Below are 22836 nucleotides of genomic sequence, written 5' to 3'. Positions count from 1 at the left end.
CTAGTCTCCAATTAAAATAGGCACCCTGAACATGTCTGGAGAGGTAAAACTGCCTTCAACCGGGGGGGGGGTCTCCTTGGTCACACAAAGAACAAAAAGAAAGTTATGGAACCTGGGTGGCCCATCCCCCTGCCTCAAGCTAGGCATAAGAGTTGAGATCATGCCAGGAGAAGGAATGGGGTGAGTAATTCCAGGATGCGCTGAATTGAGTAACCTTCCTTTCTTCCTGCCATCAGCAATCAATCATATGTAATGGGGGCAGGTAATCTAGCCTGAAAAGATTAGCAGTGGAGAGGAAACTGGCATTAACAGAACCTGTCACGGAGAACAGACCCACCTGCAGGTCACTGTTGCCTTGGAGGCCTCTTCAGTAGGAAGAGAGCAGCATGCAAAGTGAATGTAGTTGGCACATCCACCACCATCAGCTATGGGAGGATCAGACTGGCATTCCTCATGCCAACCAAGGCAAAGAGTAGAGAGTCAGATGCCAATATACCCTTCACCCTGTGAGGAACTCTTTGTAAACACAGAGACCAGAAAGCAGTGGGAGGCATGGGATTCTAGGCACCACACCTCTCACCTGTTTCAGGCTCAGACAGAATCAGAAGCTCTGCTGGTGCTGAAAACTGGTTTGACTAGTTTACCAGAGGGAGAGAGAGAACCTGGTATTAATTATGGTATCTGACCACAGAGTGGAGTAAGTAGCAGAAGTGAATGCTTCTCTCTCTCTGAGTGACAGAATTGTAGAGAAGGAAAAGAGATTCATCACAAGTGAGGAAAGATCAATGGAAAAGCACAGGCAACTCCCAGAGTCTATAGAGACAGCACCCAGAAAAACAGCCATTGGAGCACAAATGATGAAAAGAACCCAGATCAACTTGCCTCAGATGATAGCTACAGAAATAAAAGATTGAATGGCAAAAATGAACAAGAACAAGAGATACAAGAAGCAAAACTCAATGAAATTGTAAAGGATTTGACCAATTTCAAAAAGGTCTCTTGTGAAATACCAGAAGTAAACACCTCGACCCCCAAATAAATAACAAACTCACATGAATAGGGGTAGAATTAACCAAGCAGAGGAAAAAAATCTCAGAGTTTGAAGAACAGAATATGGAATTAAGCCAACCTGTTAAAAACAGCAACTACAAAAAACTCAAAAGGAAGGGACAAAGCCTCCAAAAAATGTGTGATTATATCAAGAAACCAAATCTACATATTAGTGGCATCCCTGAAGCAGAGAGGGAAATGACGAACATCTTGGAACCAGAATTTCATGAGTTCATCCAAGAAAAACGTAACTCATCTCACCAAGGTGTGGCCACTCAAGTACAAGAGACCAGTTGGAACTGCTCCAGACTTATCTGCAGAAACACTGCAAGTCAGAAGGGAATGGAGTCTAATTACTAATGCTCTTAAAGATAACCAATTTCAAGAATTTCCTACCCAGCCAAGTTAAGTTTCAACAGTGACAGATAATTCAAACCTTCCCAGACATTGAATCCCTAAGAGAATATGCTGCCTCAAGACCAGCCCTTCAGGAGACACTTAAGAAAGTGTTGAGGACAGAAGAAAAGAGTATGCACATCATAAGAGTACAGGTATCAGAGAGTTAACAGAGCATACAGAGAATCCATAAAAGTAAACACACACACATATGCATGGACACAAATGCAAAAGAGAGAGAGAGAGAGAGAGAGAGAGAGATAGAGAGAGAAGAGAATTACAGACCAATGTCCCTGATGAACACAGATGCAAAAATCCTAAACAAGATTCTAGCAAATTAGATCCAACAACACATCTCAAGAATCATTCACCATGACGAAGTGGGCTTCATTCCTGCGATGCAGAACAGGTTTAGCATTTGCAATACCATAAACATAATTCAGCCCTTCAACAGATGAAAACCAAGAAGCACATGATGATATCATTAGATGCAGAAAAAGTATTCAACACAATTCAACATCTCTTCCTGATAAAAATTCGTGAGCACCTGGGCATAGAAGGAATATCCCTCACAACAGTAAGAATCATCTAGGATAAACCTACAGCCAAGATTTTGCTCAGTGGGCAGAAAATGGAAACATTCTCCCTCCCTGAGAACATAAATTAGACAAGGCTGCCTACTCTCACCCTCCTGTTCAACATAGTATTGGAAATTCTAGCAAGAGCAATTAGGTAAGGTAAGGAAATCAGAGGTATCCAAGTAAGAAAAGAGGAAGTCAAGATATCCCTCTTTGCGGGCAATATTATTCTATCTTGAAAGCCCTAGGGAATCTGTCAAAAACCTCCTTACATTGCTAATTGACTTTGATTAAGTCTTGGGGTGAAAACTGAATTGCAAAAGACAAAAGACAGTTGCATTTCTATACACCAGCAACAAACAAAAAGAGTGCCAAATAAAAGGTACAATTCCATTCACAATAGCCCCCCTCACCCAAATAAATAAAATACTTTGGCATCCACCTAACCAGAGAAGTGAAAGTACACCTGGAAGGAAGGGAGGGGGGAGGAATAAAGAAAGAAAGAGGAATGAGGGAGAGAGGGAGGGAAGGCGGGAGGGAGGAAGGAAGTGTTTCCCTATAGGCAAGGAAGATATTGGTGAGGAGTAAAAACCACGAATTAGAGAATTAAGCCCCTCCTGGATCCCTCCCGCACCTTCTCCTCAACTGGGTTTTGTACATTCTGAGTGCCTCCTGATGTTCAGTAGTAATGCCTATGCCCATCTCACTTCAATCTCTCAGCAGGGAGAATTTGTGTCTTGACTCACACTGAGTTCCTCTGACTGTGTCTCTCACAAAGTAATATGTGGCCATGTCATCTGAGGGATAACTGGTTCTTGGACGTGTCTCCTGACCTGGTGACTTGACTCTTGAGGGCCAGATTGTGTTAATGCTCCTACTATGATAGATTTGCCCAACACTTTTCCTTGGGGTTCACAGATCCAGTACCAGCAGTATCTCTGCTGATGGCATACCCGAAGACAGCACAGGCAAGGGAGAGGGTCTCCAAATGCTTCAGGAGTCCTGGGTCCAACTCCTGAACACCTATGGACAGAGAGCACCTCAGAGAATCCTGTGCTCAGATGCAGCACCCCAATCCTTGATATGTAAATCCCTGAGACTCTCATATCTTGGAACTTTGACCAGAAAAAGCAAGAACCACACGTGTGTCATGAATTTGTGCATGTCATCCATGACTCTCAGAAAGTATATCCCAGGATCAACAGGACTCTGAATTTAAATAAACTTGTGGTGGTTTCTTCTGGATGCTCAAGTGAGAATTTGCATGTGAGAGGTGTCTTTGAATATAAAGGGAAATAGATGAAGGAGGCCCATGTCTTTAGTAGTTACCCTGGAAAGAAGATGTTGGTTGTGTTCTTATAAAATCAGTCCTCTTTTAAGGTAAATCCTTCATCAAGCCTAGGGTCTTCTCCCTGGTCAGGAAATGTGTTGAAGAAGCTAGTCAGGGAACCCAGTTTGGTCAAAGACCAAGAATAACTTTGCTAATAGGTCCATACTGCCCTCATCTTAAAGAGTTTTATATAAACAACCACACACCCAGGGTCATCTAAATTGTCACACCTGCACAATCACATTGGGACTTGATGCAAATGTAATAGCCACATTGAGTTCAGGGAATCCTGCATGAAATCCACTGTTTATCATAGTTCAGAAAATTATCAGCCAAATTACAGGGAAGTTCCTCATTCCAGGATGTAGATATTTAACAAAACACCAGAGAGCTGCCCTCCCAAGACATTATCAGGTGTGGGACTGTGTCTGAGATCTTCTGAGAAAGCAGTGGGTCATATATCCAGCCTCCTTCTTGTGTAACACTGAAGATGTGGCCTGACCTCTTTATGCTTCTGTCTAAAAAGTTGTAGATTGGGGATGGTAGTGACAGCTTCACGCATAAACTTTATAATAAGAGGTCAACACTGGTGGATATTCTCTTCACTAACTTTAGTGCCATGACTCTCCCAGGGAACCTGGGAAGACCTCCATGACACCTCTCCTCTGAGTGCACAAAAGATAAATATCATGTTGTGGCTGGTCATACCTGTGATAAGGGGCAGGTGAATGAAGTTCAATCTCAGTGTCCTGACACCTATATTGATCCATTTAGATTTATCTGTCTCTGAGAGGGCCTTTCCTGTGAGGGCCAAGTTCAAACACATCCAACTGTTTTAAACATAGCCTTAATAAGCAGGTGTATAGAGCTTTAAGTGTGCCTCCTCTGCATGTCCTGTGAGAACACACCCGGGCTCTGCTGGCCATGGGTAAGAAGAACCCTGCATCTCAAAAGACCGACTGCTGCTCTTCAGACAACTGTGAATAATACTCCCCACCAAGGTGCCGAACAACTTCACCTGGACTAGTAATTTTTTTCCCCAGTCCCTCTCTTCTGATTCTTGCAACTCACCATAGACCTCTAGTGTTGTTGTTTCAAGATAGTCAGATATTATTATTTCCATATGCATTTTAGGATCAGTATACCAATTGTTGCATAAAAAAGAAGCTGGGATTGTAAAAGAGGTTGAATTGAATCTGCACATCAGCTTCAGGAATAATATCATCTTTACAATATTAACTCTGCTGATCCACGAACTCCTGAATATACAAGATATTTCAATTTATTTAAGTTTTAAGTTTACTTTAACAAAGTTTTATAGCTTTAGGTGCACAGTCGTACCCTAGTTTTGTAAAATTGATCCCTGAAATTATTCGTATTAGAATTACTGTTTGTGATGGTGTTTAATTAAACTATTTTGATTCCAGGTTATTTACAGTGTATTGTACAGAAAAATAAGTGAATTTTATGTGTTAGTCAATCATAAGCTTGCTCAGCCCAGTGTCCTACAGCTGATGGGACCCTCTGGACATTCACTGATAAAGGTGGGGGTAAGATGTTAGAGGATGCCTGGGGTTGGCAGATTTTTGGCCTGCAGAACATAGGTCTGTCCTTCAGTAGAACATATGTCACTTGAAACTACACATATGCATGGTATGGGCACAGAAGAATGGATGCGTGAAAAAAATCTAGGGAATTTGTGGAGTTGGGTGCATTGATGATAAAACTATTGAGTCTGTTCCCAGCACTTGGCACTTGGAAAAGCTTGAGAAAAAGTGAGCAGGACTGAGACTCTAAGTTTTTGTTTGTTTAAGGTCATGTTTAGTGGGAGTTTAGATAATGGGAGACAAAAGCTATGGCTGTGGATTTCTGTGGGACACGGGTGACAGCAGAAGGTCCTCATTATCCATGAGAATTGTCCAAGTAGAAGCTGAGAGACATGTCTTAGCATACATCTTCTAGGCTGATTGCAGAGACCCTCCCCCCCCGGACCAGAAAATGACCTAGAGGAGCTTTGCCAGGTTTTGATCTTGGAGTTATTTTTCGCATCTATTTTATGGGGAAATGTGAGAGATGTATCCAGCCTCAGTGAGCTGCATCTCCATCATGCAGACTCAGTTAATAGAATTTTATTGTGTGAGTCTGATCAGGCTTCCATCACAAGCTACCAAAGACTAGGGAGCTTAAAGAAAAGATATTTATTTTTTCTCTCAAAGTTCTAAAGTCTGGAAATCCCAAATCAAGGCAAGACTTTCTCCCCAGCATGTAAAGAGATGGAATCTCACCTGGAGAAGAGAGAGAGGTTTCCAGTATCTCTTCCTCTTCTCATAAGTGCAGTAGATCTGTTAGGTTAGGGTTTCTACTTATAACAGCATTTAACCATAATTGCTACCTTTAAAGCCCTCTCCCCAATGTAACCTCACTGAGAGTAAGATTCTTAATAGATACATTTCAGAGTGACAAACAATTCCATTTATGACAGTAATCAAAGGATGGCAAACCTCCCCAGATTATTATACTGTCAAGAAAGACATATATATGAATTTGGTGAAAGGTACTAGTGATCAATGATATATCATCTGTAAATAGAGATATTTCTTTCCTTTTTTTCTTTCTTGCAGCAAGGATGTGCAAACTAAAGCACAAATAATAAAGAGATGCTTTGAATATAGCTAAGTGTTGATGAAGAGAGTAAAGCTCTTATCAGATAAGAAAGCCCTAATTGCTTCTCCCTGCAGCTACTCCTGAACTAGGTCCTGTGCTTTGTGGGTCTTGAGCACCCCTGATAGTCCTGAATATTGCCTATGCCCATCTCTCTCCTGCCTCCCTACAGGAAGGTCTGTATCTAGGCTCACACTGAGGTCTCCTCACTGTGTCCCTTGCACAGCAATATATGGCTGTCCATAACCTTTGAGGTCAAAGAGCTTAGCTCCAGGGAGAACTGGTTCTTGGTCATGTCTAGTTACATAGTGACTAAATCCTTGGGGGCTGGGTTGTAGTTGGTCCTCCCACTATAATAGATGTATCCATTTCCCCCTAGCCCCTTTCCTGGACGCTGGTGGTTCCAACTCCAGTCATAACCATGGAAGATGGAATAACCAGAGACAACACAGGGGAGGAAGAGAGTCTTCAAGGCTTCTCCAGCTTTGAGCCCATCTCCTGCAACTGTACCAGTGTACAGAAAGCACATCAGTGAGCCCTGTGCTTAGATGCAGCATCTCAAATTCTCATTTCTAAAGTCCTGAGACTGGGATTCAGGGATTACCTGAATCCCTGGGAGATAACACAAGAAAAAAGCAAGAATCACAAATGTTTCAAGTTCTTTTGTGAGAGGTCCATGACTTTCAAAAAGTACTCCCCAGGGCCAGTAGGACACTGAATTTAAGTAAACACATGTTATGGCTTAACTGGGAGTCCAAGGGAGGATTTGCACCTGATAGGTGACTTTGACTGTAAAGGGAAAATGGATGAGAGAGACCCCTGTCTTTGGGGTCCACCCTAGAAAGATGTTGGTAAACGTGCCCTCATAGAACTATCTTCTCCCCAGATACCACCCTTCCCAAGACCATGGTCCTATTTTTTGGGATAGAAGTTGTTTAGAGGACTGAGTTTAGTCAAAGAACAATTATGCTTTTCTTGTGATTAGGGTTAGTGATCTTCTATGACAAAGTTTTATATCTAAACCACAAGTTAAGCATCATCTAAATTGTTACATAACCATTCAAACACATCAGGATGCCAGCTAAATGTAATAATCATATTGAGTTCAGATAACCCTTGATCTGATTCACTGTTTATTGTAATTCAGAACAGTTTTAGTGGCCCACTTAATTGGAGAGAACATTTCTTCACCTGAAAAACTTCTCTACCAAATATATTGAGGGATTGCTATGGAGTTGAATTTTTAAAAATCACCCTATCATGCAGTTTGTTTCTGGAGCAAGGTAGATATTTCTAATGAGATGGTAATTTTCCTAACCTTGTTGAAATGGTTGGCAGCCACTAATCCTGCTTCTTCTGTCCTCTGATATGAGTGGGTGTAAGAACTCCCTAGTGCTCAGAATCTAGTCTTGAGATGAACTTTTTGGTCTGTCAACTCTATGCAGTGCTACAACTGATGTAACTAATAGAGGTTCCCAGTCTCACTCACATGCAGGTGATAATGTAGAACATACATACTAGAGAAGTTGTTTCTTGTCACTATCAATACATTTTGAATTTATGGAATTTGACTTTCAATTCTTTGGAATATGGAAATTTCATGAGTGTTGGCAACAGAGCTTCAGACTGAATAGTTTTTAGAAATGATGGGCCTATCATGGCTAGAGGGAAGTATGTCTTTTTTTACTAAAGCACCAGTAAGCTGAGAACTTATGAGGCTTGGGATTATGTCTGAGATCTTATAAGAAAAGAGAGATTCATATCTCCAATGTTGTCAATGTGTGATCCTGAGGATATGGTCTGACCTCTTGATGTTTCTGTCTGAAAAGTTGTAGATTGGGAATTGTGGTGACAACTTTATATGTAAACTCTACAATAGGAGGTCAGCACTGGGGGATATTCTCTTCACCAATATTGGTGCCATTACCTTCCATGAGTACCTGGGAGTACCTCTTTGAGTCTTCCCACTAAGGGCAAATAAATAAATAAATAAATAACCCGCTGGTCCTGCCCTGGTTAGTTACACTTGTGATAAGGGGAAGCTTAATGACATATAGTTGTAGTGTCCTTGCACATATATTGACCAATTCAGATACATCTGTTTGAAAAATCCTTTTCTCTGTTTAATCACATGAATAAAACATTGAGTGTGTTGAGATGTCATGAAATCAGTTTTCAGAGGGGAATTTATATCTCTGCGAGCACACATCAAGAAAATGGAAAGATCACAAGTGGAGAGCCTAACAAATCATATAAAGAAGCTGGAAAGAGAAGACCATCAAAACCTCAACTTTAGTAGAAGAATCCAAATCACAAAAATAAAAGCCCAAATATGGGACATGGAAGACAAAAATATTGTAGAAAGCATCAACAAAACAAAAAGCTGGTTCTTTGAAAGAATTAACAAGATTGATGGGCCTCTAGCTAGAATGACCAAGAAAAAGAGAAAAAGTCCAAATAAACATAATCAGAAATACAAAGGATCAAATCACAACTGACCCTGAAGAAATACAAAGAATTATCAGAGATTACAATGTACACCCATATGAAAATAAACTTGATAACCTAGATGAAATGGAGGACTTTCTGATATCACACAACCTCCCAGATTAAAACAAGAAGACATTGAGACACTAAATAGACCAATAACAACCCAGGAAATTTACTCTGTCATATGAAAACTACCTACCAAGAAAACCCTGGACTGAACGGCTTTCCAGCAGAATTCTACAAAACGTACAAGGAGGAGCTGATACCAATCCTACTGAAAGTATTCTAGGCAGTTGAAAAAGATGGAATTCTCCCCAAATCATTTTACGAAGCTCACATCACACTGATACCCAAACTGGGTAAAGATCCAACAAAGAAAGAGAACTACAGGCCAATATCCCTTATGAACATAGATGCAAAAATCCTCAGCAAGATTCTAGCAAACCGGATCCAAAAACACATCTTAAAAATCATCCACCATGACCAAGTAGACTTCATCCCCAGGATGCAGGGCTGGTTAAACACCCACAAGAAAATAAATGTCATTAAATACATCAACAGGTGTAAAAACAAGAACCACATGATTATCTCATTAGATGTAGAAAAAACTTTTGATAAAATCCAGCACCACTTCTTGATAAAAACCCTCAAACACCTAGGTATTGAAGGAACATACTTCAAAATAGTAAGCGCCATCTACAACAAACCCACAGGTAACATATTGCTAAATGAACAGAAACTAAAATCATTTCCCCCGAAAACTGGAACAAGACAAGGCTGCCCATTCTCGCCCCTCTTGTTCAATATTGTGTTGGAAGTCCTAGCTAAGGCAATTAGACAAGAGGAGGAAATCAGGGGTATCCAAATAGGAAAAGAGTCAAGTTACCCCTCTTTGCTGAGGATATGATCCTATACCTTGAAAATCCAAGAGAATCTGCCAAAAATCTGCTTGCAGTGATAAAAGACTTTTGTAAAGTCTCAGGGTACAAAATAAATGTGCAAAAGACAGTTGCATTCCTGTACACCAGCAACAAATAGGCAGAGACCCAAATAAAAAGCACAATCCCATTCAGAATAGCCACCAGAAAAATGAAATACCTCAGCATCTTCTTAACCAGATAAGTGAAAGACCTTTACAGTGAGAATTACAAAACGCTGCTCAAAGAAATCCAAGAAGACCCAAACAAATGGAAAAATATTCTATGCTCAGGGATAGGAAGAATCAACATTGTTAAGAAGTTCATCCTACCAAAGGCAATCTACAGATTCAACGCAATACCCATTAAGTTACCAACATCATTCTTCTCAAACCTGGAAATGACAATACAGAATTTCATATAGAAACATAAATGACCACGAATAGCCAAAACAATCCTTAGCAAAAGAAACAAAGCAGGCGGTGTCACACTTCCAGACTTTAAACTTTACTATAAGGCTACAGTAACCAAAACAACCTGGTATTGGTACAAGAACAGGCACATAGATCAATGGAGCAGGATAGAGATGCTGGAAGCAAAGCATCAATTCCTCAACTATTTCATCTTTGACAAAGCCTCCAACAAAAACCACTGGGGAGAGGAGAACCTATTCAGTAAATGTTGTTGGGAAAACTGGCTGAAATGCAAATCAAAACCACATTGAGATACCACCTAACCCCTTTAAAACTGGCCATCATTAATAAAACAAAGACAAACAAACAACAGATGCTGGCGAGGATGTGGAGAAAAAGGAATGCTTCTACACTGCTGGTGGGAATGCAGACTAGTACAACCTCTTTGAAGACTGAGGCGATTTCAGAAAGAACTAGAAATTGACCTTCCATATGACCCAGCAATTCCCTATTGGGAATATACCCGGAGGAACTCAAATTTTTCTATGAGAAAGACACCTGACACCTATGCTTGTTGCTGCTTTATTCACAATCACAAAAACATGGAACCAACTATGTTGCCCATCGAAGCTGGATTGGATAAAAAAATGTGGTACATATACATAATGAAATATTATGCAACCATGAAGAAGGACAAATATATGGACTTTGCAGCAACTTGGATGGATTTTGAGTCGATTATACTCAGTTCCATACTGAGTTCCATATGTTCTCACTCATAAGCTGACCTTGAACAATTATAATGCTATAAGAAAGTGATTGACAGTAGTAGAAAACTGTCAGGGGAGGGGGGATGGAACTGGCAGTTGAGGGAAACTGCTAGGGGAGGGAGGGGAATACCTCATTGACAAGGGTACCTGCATGATCGGTCATATACCTAACCCTGAATTGTACCCCACATCTTTATAATAAATAAATATAAAAAAAAACATTGAGTGTGGAGCATTACAACTTGGGTATTCAATTTTCATTCAGTGAATTAAATAATATGTAATTTACTCCATGTAGATGGTAACACGAGTCATCAACTTGGTTGAGTCAGAATAACAGGATAAACTGGATTCTCTTCTTAGAGCCTAGACAAGTGGGATTACCTTGTGTGGACGGAAAAGCAGAAGAGACAGATTCAAAATTCAGAACTAGGTGAGCTACACTCATCATTTAAGACCATCACTAGTCAGGTGGCTTCTTGGGCTTTTGTTTGAGCAGATGCTGAAGGACCAGTTTTTGCCTTTGGGGGAATAATGAACTTGGGGCATGATTAGTATAAACTCTGTCACACAGATAAAAAAATATAACCAGTGGGCACAGATATTTGAAGATGTGAAAGAGTTGCTAGGTTTTGTCCATCCCAAATAAAATAATTATATTTTAATTATTAAAATAAATGACTATTCTGGTGGAAAAAACAAATATCTTGTGACACTTGTGGGTACTATTAGCAACAAATGTGGCAGGGCATTCGATTATGTTATAATGCTAATGGGAAACCCCACAACAACTTAACATAGAGACAAAAAAGTAACAGGGGTAAATATTTAAAGGTGATGTCTTTAAAAATCATTAGTAATGAACAGGCCAAGAGAAGTCAATCCTTATGGTCAGAAAAAGATCAAACGAAGCAGTAGATTTCATCTTGAGAGTTAAGGGAAGTTCTATCTGACAGTTTATTTTCACCTCTGTAAAGTGTTTAGAGAAGAAACCAAGAACAGAGTATGAAGTGAGAAAAATTGTTGACCAGATGTTTGAGGAGGATGGCGTGTCTGTGCTGAGGTCATTGTATATAGTAGAAACACAACTTATTCAGAGTAGCAGCTGTGCACAGAAAACTATATTGGTTCATTTGTGTTCATCGATGATGAATATGTAGAGATTCACTGCCTTGATTTTGTTTTTGTTCTCTCTATTCTCTTGGAAGTTTAGTGTGAAATATTGGTAATGGGGATGAAAATCAATCATCACTAGAAATTATTCAGAGAGGATGTAGGTAATTATTTGGACATAATTGCATTTTGGTTATGGAAATTTAGTTATTCAAAACTTTCATGTCAGTATCTACCCGTTATATAGGATAAAAATGGTCAGTGTCACTGAAACATTCTTGTTATCCCTATCAGGGACTGGTGTCCATGTGGGCATGTGGTGTAGTTCTAATCATGGAGGTGGAAAGATGATCTTTTGTGGTATTTCTGGTTCTTAAATGTGAATTTCAGAAAAATCTTCTTCTCCCCCTACAAGTTCATGTTCATATCTGTGTGTGACCCTTGGGGATGAAGTCATCATGTCCACACAGCATGAGTGTCAACTGGAGTATGAAGCTGACATGTGGGTTTAATGTGCTTAAAATTAGGTCAAGAAGTTATAAGGGTACATGAAATGTTGAATTATCCATGCTTAGAAGCTCCCACATATAGGCTTCTAATTTCATTAAGTTATGATTTTCCCTGTTATTTCCTCAATTTAAGTTTTCTTTCCATTTTCTTCTGAAATAGTCTTACATAATTCTCTGGAGGCATGAAACTTAAAATGATTTTGAATTATCCCTAGTACCATGCATAGAGAAGAAACCAAGAACAGAGTGTGAACTTAGAGAAACTGGAGATCAGATGTTTGAGTAGGATGACAACATGTCTGAAAACCAAGTGAAAATCAAAATTGTCCTCACAAAAGTTTCATTTTAAAATGGAATATTGTGTACATCCATAGATTTATTAGGCACTCCCACCTTGATGTAATATTATTTGTTAATGACTTTTGCTTCAACAATAAAACTGTAGGTTGTTGGGAGCCAACATCTACAGCTACATGGCTGAGGCCTGTAAAGGCCCATCTGGAAGATCGCCTCTGACATAGGATATCAGTTATACCTATGATATTGGCATGTGATTAGTGACCAGTGAGCATATATGGCAGTAAAATTTATAAGTAAATATCTGTACACCTGATGGAAAGTTGCACAGTAGAATTATTTTATATGACCTTGTCCCTTCTAAGTTGTACTTCTTTCTAGATATTTTTTAACTTCTATTTCCTGGTAGACTGGGTAGTCAGCTCTTGTTCCCGAAAGCTGTTTCCCCTAGGGCTAAGATTAGAAACTAAATTACCATGATAGTTTTGTTGCCCTGCCCCTAGCCAGGTAGAACGTTTTCTTTTGTTTCGTTAATTACCGAAACTCTGTCTGCTTCAGCCCATGGCTGCCATCTTGGCAGCCCTGCATTTCCTTGTTCAAGAGTGTGACAGCTATTTGATTTTTAGAGTAGACTTGTTAGGATAAAATATATACATATACACTCATAGCTGCGTAAATCTATGCTTGCTGTTTTGTTTCCTTTTGCTACATTATTCAAGTGTAATAGTTACTATACGATTTATAAAAGAATTAACGATAATGTATTAGCTTAATAGGATATAGCATAGTATTAAAGTCCAATAACTAGATCATATAAAAATTAAAGTTTAGACATATGAAACATATGAATTATAGTAAAGTTTTGTAGTTTAAGAATAAGTTTTAACCGAGTTATAAGGCATTACGTTAAATCGTAATAGGATAATAGTATAACTGACAGTTAAGTCATTTAACTAAACTTATAGATTACAGTATAGTGTTAAGTTGATAATATTAATTGTTAAAAATATTGGGAATCAGTGAACTTGGATTGAACCTAGAGTTAACTCAGGAAAGTTTTTTGTATTAATCAGGGTTTAGAACAAAGAGTATAATATGAATGATTTATTGAACACTATGGAAGACATTTTGAACAATTGAAATTGTGCACCTGTGACCTTGATTAATCATGAATAAGTATTACAATGCAAGCTCTTGCAAGATATATTCCTTTGTCTGATGTAAAATCAGCTTAAGAGATGTTACTGTATTCATTAGTTTTCCATCCAGACAAATACAAAGGAAGAAACCCATATGTTTCTGGAGTAATGCATGACTTTGAAATGCCTTGTAAAAAATGGGGTTCTCACATATTCTGGAAAGTAAATCAAAATGGACATGTTAAGGATCAATTAGAAGCCTCCTCCAACACAGAGTCTTGGCTAATATGAAGGAGGTAGTCAGCGCAGGAAGCAATCCATGGACGCTAAGGACACTGTGGCATCAGATCATTGTGTGAAACCTGTGAACTCAGCCTTGGTTATAACATCATCTGAACCCTCAGAGGATAAACCTCCTGAGAGATTCAAGGGCATCATTTAAAGAGGTTAATACTTATCCTCTGATTTTCAATAATAAAGAGTAGAAAACATGCAGTTGTAGCCCTTACTCTAACAACTTGTGCCAGATGATTTCAATGAATATTACTTATATCTCTCTATTAAGCAACTCTACCTAGTTTTTCTTTAGATTAAAAAATATAGTCTAATTAAAAAGTTAGAGAGAAAGAAAGAGGAGATTCACCTCCCCAAGATAGGGGAGGGGGCCAAAGCTAGGATGCATGGCAACAACCACAGCTCAGAGAGCACATGGCCACACCAGAGTCAAGTAAGGCGATGGCCAACTCTACCTAGTTTAGAAAAGTTGGTTACTGTCTTAATAAAACACTTTCAGGAAACTTAAGAAACACAGCAGGCATTGATTCTTGGTCGAGTATAGCCAGTCAATGACATAATCCTGGTACAACTCTAAAGATTGGGCATAGCCAGGGACCAAGGCCAAGGGCCTTTGGACATGTTTAGGTCAAGATTCTCCACATTTCACATGTCAGTGAATTTTAATCTATTTTATAAATAGTATGACCATTTTCTCTCTAATTCCAGATATTTCCATGACATAAGACTACCATCCTTTCAGATGATGAAAAGCTGCTTTCTTTTGATTTTCTAATCTGTGATTTACCAATCCATTTAGAAATTTTTATTAAAAAATCTGTAATGTATTACTGATACTCAAATACTACATTGATACTATGTTTTACATCTTCCACACATGTGTAAAAATTGGAATATCTTTAAAATGATCAGATATGATGAAATCCTTTAATTCCCTTGGCAATATACACTCCACTAGCACTCTGGCATTAAGGTCCACTCTCTCAAGGACTGGCATTATACCCTTTGACTTAGTAACTGCAGGACAATACAATTAGATTTTTAACTTCCAGTATCATCCTCTTTCCTATTGTTTATTTATTTATTTATATTCAATTACTTTTCATTCACAGTTTACAAAGTTTAGTGCCTTTTCTTTCTTTGGTCATCAAAAATAGATTTTTGATATATACATATATATTTCATTTTAAAGATATGAGGTACACTTCAGGATTAGGTATACAAGTGAACATTGCACAGGTAAAATTTGGGCCTCCCTTTGGCCCACACTTTGCCTGATTTGAGATCAGGTACGCTTACTGATGTTATGTGCACGACCCTCCCGGCAGTATCCCGCTACTGCCAATCCCTTCCTTATCGTATTATTGCAAAAGTTCAGGGTCTGCTTATGAGGGAGAGAACATGTAGTATTCAATTCTTTGTTTCTGTGGTAGGTCACTGTGAATTATAGATCCTAAATCCATCCAAGTTGCTGCAAAGTTCATATGTTCATTCTTCTTTAGGACTGAGTAATTGTCCATTGTGTATATGCATCACATTTTTTTAAAACCAATCCAGTTTTGATGGGCAGTATAGTAGGCTCCATATTGTGGCTATTGTCAATAGTGCTGCAATAAGCATGTGTGTGCAGGTATCTTTATTGCAGAATGATTTGAGTTCTTCCAGGTATATTCCCAGCAGGGGTATTACTGGGTCATATGGAAGGTCAATTTCTGGTTCTTTTAGAAATCTCCACACTGTTTTCTCTAGAGATGGAACTAGTTTGCGTTACCACCAGTAGTGTAGAAGCATTCTCTTTTCTCTGCATCCTTGCCAGCATCTGTTGTTTGTTTTATTAATGATGACTATTCATACAGGGGTTAGGTGGTATCACAATGTGGTTTTGATTTTCATTTCTCTGATTATTAGTGAGGGTGAGCACATTTTCATGTGTCTGTTGGTTGCCCATTTATCTTCTTTTGGAACATGTCTATTCATATCTCTTGCCCACTTTTTAATGGTGCTGTTTTTTTTTCTTTCAGCATATTTTAGTTCCTTGTAAGTACTGGATGTTAGAGCTTTGTCAGACATTTAGTTGGTAGCTATTTTTTTCCCATTCTGTATTCTGTCTCTCCACTGTCTTGATGGTTTCTTTTGTTTTGGAGAAGCTTTTCAGTTTAATGAGGTCCCAGTTCTCTATCTTATCTCTTATGGCATGAACATCTGGGGTTTTAATCAGGAACTGAGCGACTTCTCTGATTTCTACTGTGCTTTCTAAGATTCTTATAGTTTGAGGTTTTGTTTTTAGGTCTTTAATCCATTTAGAGTTGACTATTGTGTATGGTGTTAGGTAGGGGTCATGTTTCAATCTTCTTCTTGTGGTCAGCCAGTTTTCCAAGCAACATTTACTGAAAAGGTTCTCTTCTTCCTAGTGGTTGTTGTTGGAGGCTTTGTCAAAGATGAGTTGGTTGAGAAATTGAGATTTTGCTTTTGGAATTTCTGTCCTATTCCATTGTTCTGTATGCCTGTCCTTGTACCAATGCCAGCCTGTTTTGATTATTGTAACTTTTAATAGTAGAGTTTAAAGTCTGAGAGTGTGATAATTCTCGCTTTATTTCTTTTACTAAGGAATTTTTTTGGCTATTCATTATTGTTTATGTTTCCATACGAATTTCTGTATTGTCATTTTAAGGTTTGAGAAGAATGATGTTGGTAGTTTAATGGATATTGTGTTGAATCTGTAGATTGCCTTTGGTAGGATGGACATTGTAACAGTGTTGATTCTTCCTATGAGCATAGAATATTTTTCTATTTGTTTGTGTCTTCTTGGATGAGCAGTGTTTTGTAGTTTTCATTGTAAAGGTTTTTCCCTTCTCTGTTTAGGAAGATGCTGAGGTAGTTCACATTTTTGTGTGGCTATTGTAAATGGAATTGTGCTTTGTATTTCATTCTCTGCCTGTTTGATGCTGGTGTATAAGAATGTGACAGTCTTTTGTACATGTAATTTGTACACCAAAACTTTGTCAAAGTTCTTTATCAGTGCAAGGAAATTTGTTTTAATAGATTCTCTTGGATTTTTGTGGTATAGGATCATGTTGTCAGCAATGAGGGATAACTTAACTTCTTATTTTCCTACTTGGATACCCCTGATTTTCTTCTCAAGTCTAATTGCTATAACTAGGACTTGCAAAAGAATGTTGAACAGCAGTGGCAACAGTGGGAAACCTTGTCTTATTCCAGTTTACTTGGGCAATGCTTTCTGTTTCTGTTCATTTAGCAATATGTTGGCTGTGGGTTTATTGTAGTTGGTGCTTACTATTTTAAGGTATGTTTCTTCTATGCCTAGGCATTTGAGGGTTTTTTTTCAGTAGGGATGCTGAATTTTATCAAACATTTTTTCTTCATCTAATCATATAATCATGTGATTCTTGTTTTTACATCTGTTAATATATTTAATTGCATTTATGATCTTGCAAACGTTGAAAAAGCCCTGATGACTGTGGATGAAGCCTACTTGGTCATGGTGGATGATTTTTGCGATATGTTGTGGTCTGATATACCAGAATCTTGTTAAGAATTTTTGTATCTATGTTCATTAGGGATATTGACCTGCAGTTCTCTTTCTTTGTTGACTCTCTACCTGGTTGGGTATCAGTGTCAGGTTAGCTTTGTTAAATGATTGGGGGGGTGGAATATCATCTTACTCAATTGCCTGGAATACTTTAAATAGGATTGGTATCAGCTCCTCCTTGTATGTTTAGTAGAATTTTGCTGGAAAGCCTACTGGTCCAGGGTTTTTTTGTAGGCAGTTTTCTAATGACAGAGTCATTTTCCTGGGTTGTTATTGGTCTATTTAGTGTCTCAGTGTCTTCTTCTTTCAACCTTGGGGGTTTTTGTGATGTCAGAAAGTCCTCCATTTCATAGAAGTTATCAAGTTTGTTTCCATACAGGTGTGCATAGTAGTCTCTGATAACATTTTGAATTTCTGTGGGGCCAGTTGTGATTTGACTTTTTGCAACTGATTTTGTTTATTCGGGCTTTTACTCTCTTTTGCTTGGTTATTCTGACTAGGGATCCATGAATCTTGTTTATTCTTTCAAAGAACCAGCTTTTTGCTTTGCTGATTATTTTCTATGATATTTTTGTCTTCTATGTCCCATATTAGGGCTTTTTCTTTGGAGATCTTGATTCTTCTGCCAAAGTTAGAGTTTTGATGGCCTTGTCTTTCCAACTGCCATAGGTGATTTGTTAGGCTGTTGACTTGTGATCATTCCATTTTTTTTGATATGGGTTCATAGAGATTTAATTCCATTCTTAGAACTCCGTTCAAGGCATCTAAGAGCTTTTGGTAAGATTTTATTTCATTTTTATTTGATTTCAGGAACCTGTTAATTTCTGTTTTTATTTCTGTGTTGACCCAGTAATCATTCAGCATCATGCTGTTTAATGTTCATGTCGTTCTGGATTTTGGGGAAATTTTGGTGGTTTTAACATTTATTTTTATTCCACTGTGGTCTGAGAATGTGCATGGCACTATTTTGATCTTCTGAACTTTGCTTATGCTTGATTTCTAGCCAAGGAAGTGATAAATCTTGGCATATGTTTCATGTGCTTATGAGTAGAACGTATATTCTATAGTTAAAGTGTTCCATAGGTATTTTTGAGTTCATTTGGTCAAATGTCAAGTTGAGGTTTTGGATGTCTTTTAAAAATTTGTCACAATGATCTATCTAGGGTTTTCACTGGGGTATTTAAGTCCCAGGTATAATAGTGTTATAGTCAATATCATTTTTTAGTTTACTTAGTAGTTGCTTTATAAATACTGGTGCTCCTGTGTTGGGTGCATATATGTTTAGGATGAATATATCTTGTTGATAGATTGAATCTTTTATCATTATGTAGTGTCCTTTTGTATCTTTTTAAATTTATGACTGGTTAAAGGTTGTTTAGTCTGATATTAAGATTGTGCTTCCTGCCTTCTTTTGTGATCTATTTGCCTGGAAATCTGTTTTCCATCCTCTATCTTTGAGTCTGTGAGCTTCCCCTGTGGTGAGATAATTTTCCTGGATGCAGCAAATTACTAGATCATGTTTTTTTAAAAACCAGTTTGCCATTCTGTGTTTTTCAGTGGTGCATTTAGTCCACTGATGCTCAGGCTTATTATTGAAATGTGATTGTTTATCCTCATCTTGAGGTTCTTATAAAGTTTCTGTTTTGTTTGTTAGTTTGTTTTTCTTTATTTTGCATCAATGTATGTATGTGTTTTCAAGTTTGCATTCATGATTAGTTTTGTTGATTCTATGTTCTCCTATTCTCTTGGGAAGTGGGAAATACAGGGTCATTCTTTTTTTTCTTTCTTCTATGCTTAATACCTTTTTAAATGTCTCCTATAAAGATTGTATGGAAGCTGCATAATCCCTTAGGGATTGGGTGTCTGGAAAGGATTTTAATTCTCCATCACTGATGGAGTTCAGCTTGACTGGGTAGGAAATTCTTGGTCAAAATTGTTTATCTTTGAGGACTTTTAATATTGGCCTCCAGTCCTCTCTTTTAGCTTGTAGTGTTTCTTTCTTTCTTTTTTTAGCTACTTTATTCTTTTTCTGTTCAGTTTTTTCCCCTTTTAATTTTTATTTAAAATTGTGGGGTACAATTCAGGGCTAGGTATACAAATATTCACTGTGTAGGCACCCTTTTTGATGAGATGTGCCCCCCCTTCCCCAGGCAGATATCAACTACTGTCAGTTGAATGGGTAGGAAATTCTTGGTAGAAATTGTTTATCCTTGAGGACTTTTAATATTGGCCTCCAGTCCTTTCTTCTAGGTTGTAGTGTTTCTTTTTCTTTTTTTTTGAGTTGGAGTCTCACTCTGTCACCCAGACTGGAGTGCAGTGGCCGCTGTTGGCTACAGTAGCCTCAACATGCTGGGCTCCGGTGATCCTTCCACCTCAGCCTTCCAAGTAGCTGGAATTACAGCATGCGCTACCACACCCGGCTTATTTTTTTATTTATTGTAGAGATGAGGTCTCACCAAGTTGCCCAGGTGGGTCTCAAACCCACGGACTCAGGCAATCCACTCACCTCAGCCTCCCAAAGGTGTGGGATTACAGGCTGAGCCACCGAGCCCGGCTGCTTGTAGTGTTTCTAAAGATAGGTCTGCTGCTATTCTGATTGGTTTTCTTGGTACATAGTCTGATCTTTCTCTCTTGCTGCATTTAGGATTTTTTGTGTTGTACCTTCTTTGTGTAGGCAAATTACTATGTGTCTATATATTTGTCTTCTTATTTGATGTCATGTGGGAGTTCTCTTTATCTCTTGTGTCTGGATGGTCACATCTCTGGTGAGATGAGGAAAGTTTTCTTGGATAACTCCCTGGAATACTTGCTCCAAGGTGTTCTCCCTTTCCCTTTCTTCTCCTGGGATACCAATCAGGAGTAGGTTTGGCCTCTTGCTCTAATCACACATTTCTTGGAGGCTTTGCTCTTTCTTTCTATGTTTTTTACAGATCGGATTAATTCTGTGTTTTGGTCTTCAAGTTCTGAGATTCTTTCTTCTGCATGATTTATTTTGCTCTCCATGCTTGTTATATTGCTATTTATTTCCTGGATGAAACTTTTTATGGCCAAATTCTCTGTTACAAGTTCCCTCAGTGTTGCATCTTGTCTTTCTTGAGTCTTATTCACTCATTCCATCCATTCCCTGATTCCTATTTTATTCTGGAGTCAGTCGCTGATGATTGCCATTGTTGGGCCCTGAGGTATGATTTTTCAGGCATTTTCTCTTTGTTACACTGGAAATTACCTCTGTTCTTTTGTTGATTTTTTCTCATTTGTGACTGATCTCTTTCTTTTCTCTTTAGTTCCATTATTCAGTAGTAGTGGTAGAGGTTTTCACTTCTGATGCTTGCTCATCCCTCTATTCTTTCCTGATCAGGGCTCTGAATTTGTTCTACTTTGAAACAGGGCTATTTTGAGACTTTACTCTCTTGTAGTTTTGAGAGTCGAAGAAGGTGGAGAATGCAGAGCTAAGGTTCAGAAACTGTTTGCAAATCACTAAGTTCACTGATTGTGGTATGTGTTCCCTGGGACACACTTCCCACCACCACTCTTTATGACAATGCAATTGGCATATGTGCATACCCCTGGGTCCATGATACAGTAACAGCAATGAGAAGAACAGAAAAAAGTAGAATAAAATAAGATGCACACACACAAAACTTAAAAAAACACAGAAAACAAAAGCAGATACAAAAGCAAAAAACAATTAAATACACACACAAACCAAAACTAAAACAAACTGAAAAAAAGTAAAACAAGCAAATAAAAAATACCGAAAAATGAAACGCACGCGTGCGCACACGCGCATGCACACACACACACACACCAAACTCAAAATGAAAGGACAAGAAAAAAAGAGAAGGGAGATTTAAAAAGGGATTTCAAATCAAACCGTCACATACGCATTAAGCTAAAAATGGAGAACAAACAAAACAACTGAAAGATAAACATTCAATCATTCACATATACACATAAATAGAAGACAAAAAAATGAAAGACAAAAGAAAGAAAAAAGAAGAAAGAAAAAAGAAAAGAAGAAAGAAAGTAAAAAAAAAAGGTGGTGCGGGGATACGATAGAACCCCCACATACACATTCATGCATAAAGGAGAAGAAAAAATTAAAAAACAACAACAAAAAAAACAGAAACAGAAAAATACAGCAACCAGAAAACAGCCTGCCCTCTTGTGGCAGGTTCTGTATTTGATCCTTACAGCTGCTCACAGGTAAGCTCTGCTGTTGTCTCCTGTGGAGCTGTGGCCTTATTCACAATCTCCCCACCACCAACAGCAGCCCCGACCCACCTTCAAGCCCCAATGGGAGAGCACATACACTATGACATGGGCAATGTGAATGTCACCAGCGGCATCAGGCACGTGATGGGGCTAGGGACTGTGAATGGAGGACACCCCCCCAGGGATCTGGCCTCCCGCGTCAGATTTAACAACTCCCAGTTCATGGGCCCCCCGGTGGCCAACCAGGCAGGCTCTTTACCTGCCAGCATGCAGCTGCAGAAGCTCAGCCATCAGTATTTCCACCATCACCCCTACCCCCACAACCTCGACTTGTTGTATTTGCACCCGCTGAGGGCTACCCAATGAATGGGACAAACTTGTGACTTCTGAGATTGCAGCCCCAAGCAGAGCGGCAGCAGCAGCAACCCCGGTGGAGCGGGGGCAGCAGTGACGGTGGCAACGACATGACGGCCTCCGTGGTCCACGTCCCTGCTGCAGTGCTGCCACCCGACGTCATGCACACTGATTTCATTGACGAGGAAGTGCTAATGTCCTTCGTGATGGAAATGGGCTTGGATCGCATCAAGGAGCTGCCCAAACTCTGGCTGGGGCAGAGTGAGTTTGATTTCACGATGGACTTCGTATGCAAACAGTAGCCCAACAGAGCAAGCTGTTGACTTGATCAAAATCCCCACAAAAGAAATCAGACCCTCAACTTCTTTGGTGTGAATTAAAAAAAACAAAAAACAAAAAGCAGAAACAGAAAAAAGTTCCTTAGACACAGTATCTCACTTTTCAGGTCTTGAAATGTTTGAGAACTTGGAGACAAAGTAAACTGCAAACTTGTACAAATTGGTTTAAATACAATTGCTTCTGTCCCCCCCCTTTTGTAGCCTTGACATTCATCTTCATTATGTAGTTAAAATATCCAGGTAACTTGGTCACTTTCGTTGTTTGTTTTTACACCTTTCCCTCATTTTCTCCAGTTCTCAACTGTTAGATAATGATCTTGGTAAACTGTTTAATCCTGTGGATTTGTAGATGGTTTCAAATGACTGAACTGCACTCAAATTTATTAGTAAAAGGAAAAAAATTGCATTAGTTGGTTGCATAA

The 22836-nt window shown here is 38.8% G+C and overlaps 1 pseudogene; it reads left to right on the top strand.

Annotated features, from left to right (window-relative positions):
* Positions 1-22399, top strand: part of LOC103250269 — a 28233-nt pseudogene extending 5834 nt beyond the window's left edge.
* The last annotated feature ends 437 nt before the right edge of the window (positions 22400-22836 follow it).

The sequence above is a fragment of the Carlito syrichta genome, unplaced genomic scaffold (assembly GCF_000164805.1).
Source record: "Carlito syrichta isolate Samal-C Ts95f unplaced genomic scaffold, Tarsius_syrichta-2.0.1 Scaffold127180, whole genome shotgun sequence".
Taxonomy (NCBI): domain Eukaryota; kingdom Metazoa; phylum Chordata; class Mammalia; order Primates; family Tarsiidae; genus Carlito; species Carlito syrichta.
Note: the sequence above shows the minus strand (reverse complement) of the source record. Positions and strands in the feature narration are given on the sequence as shown.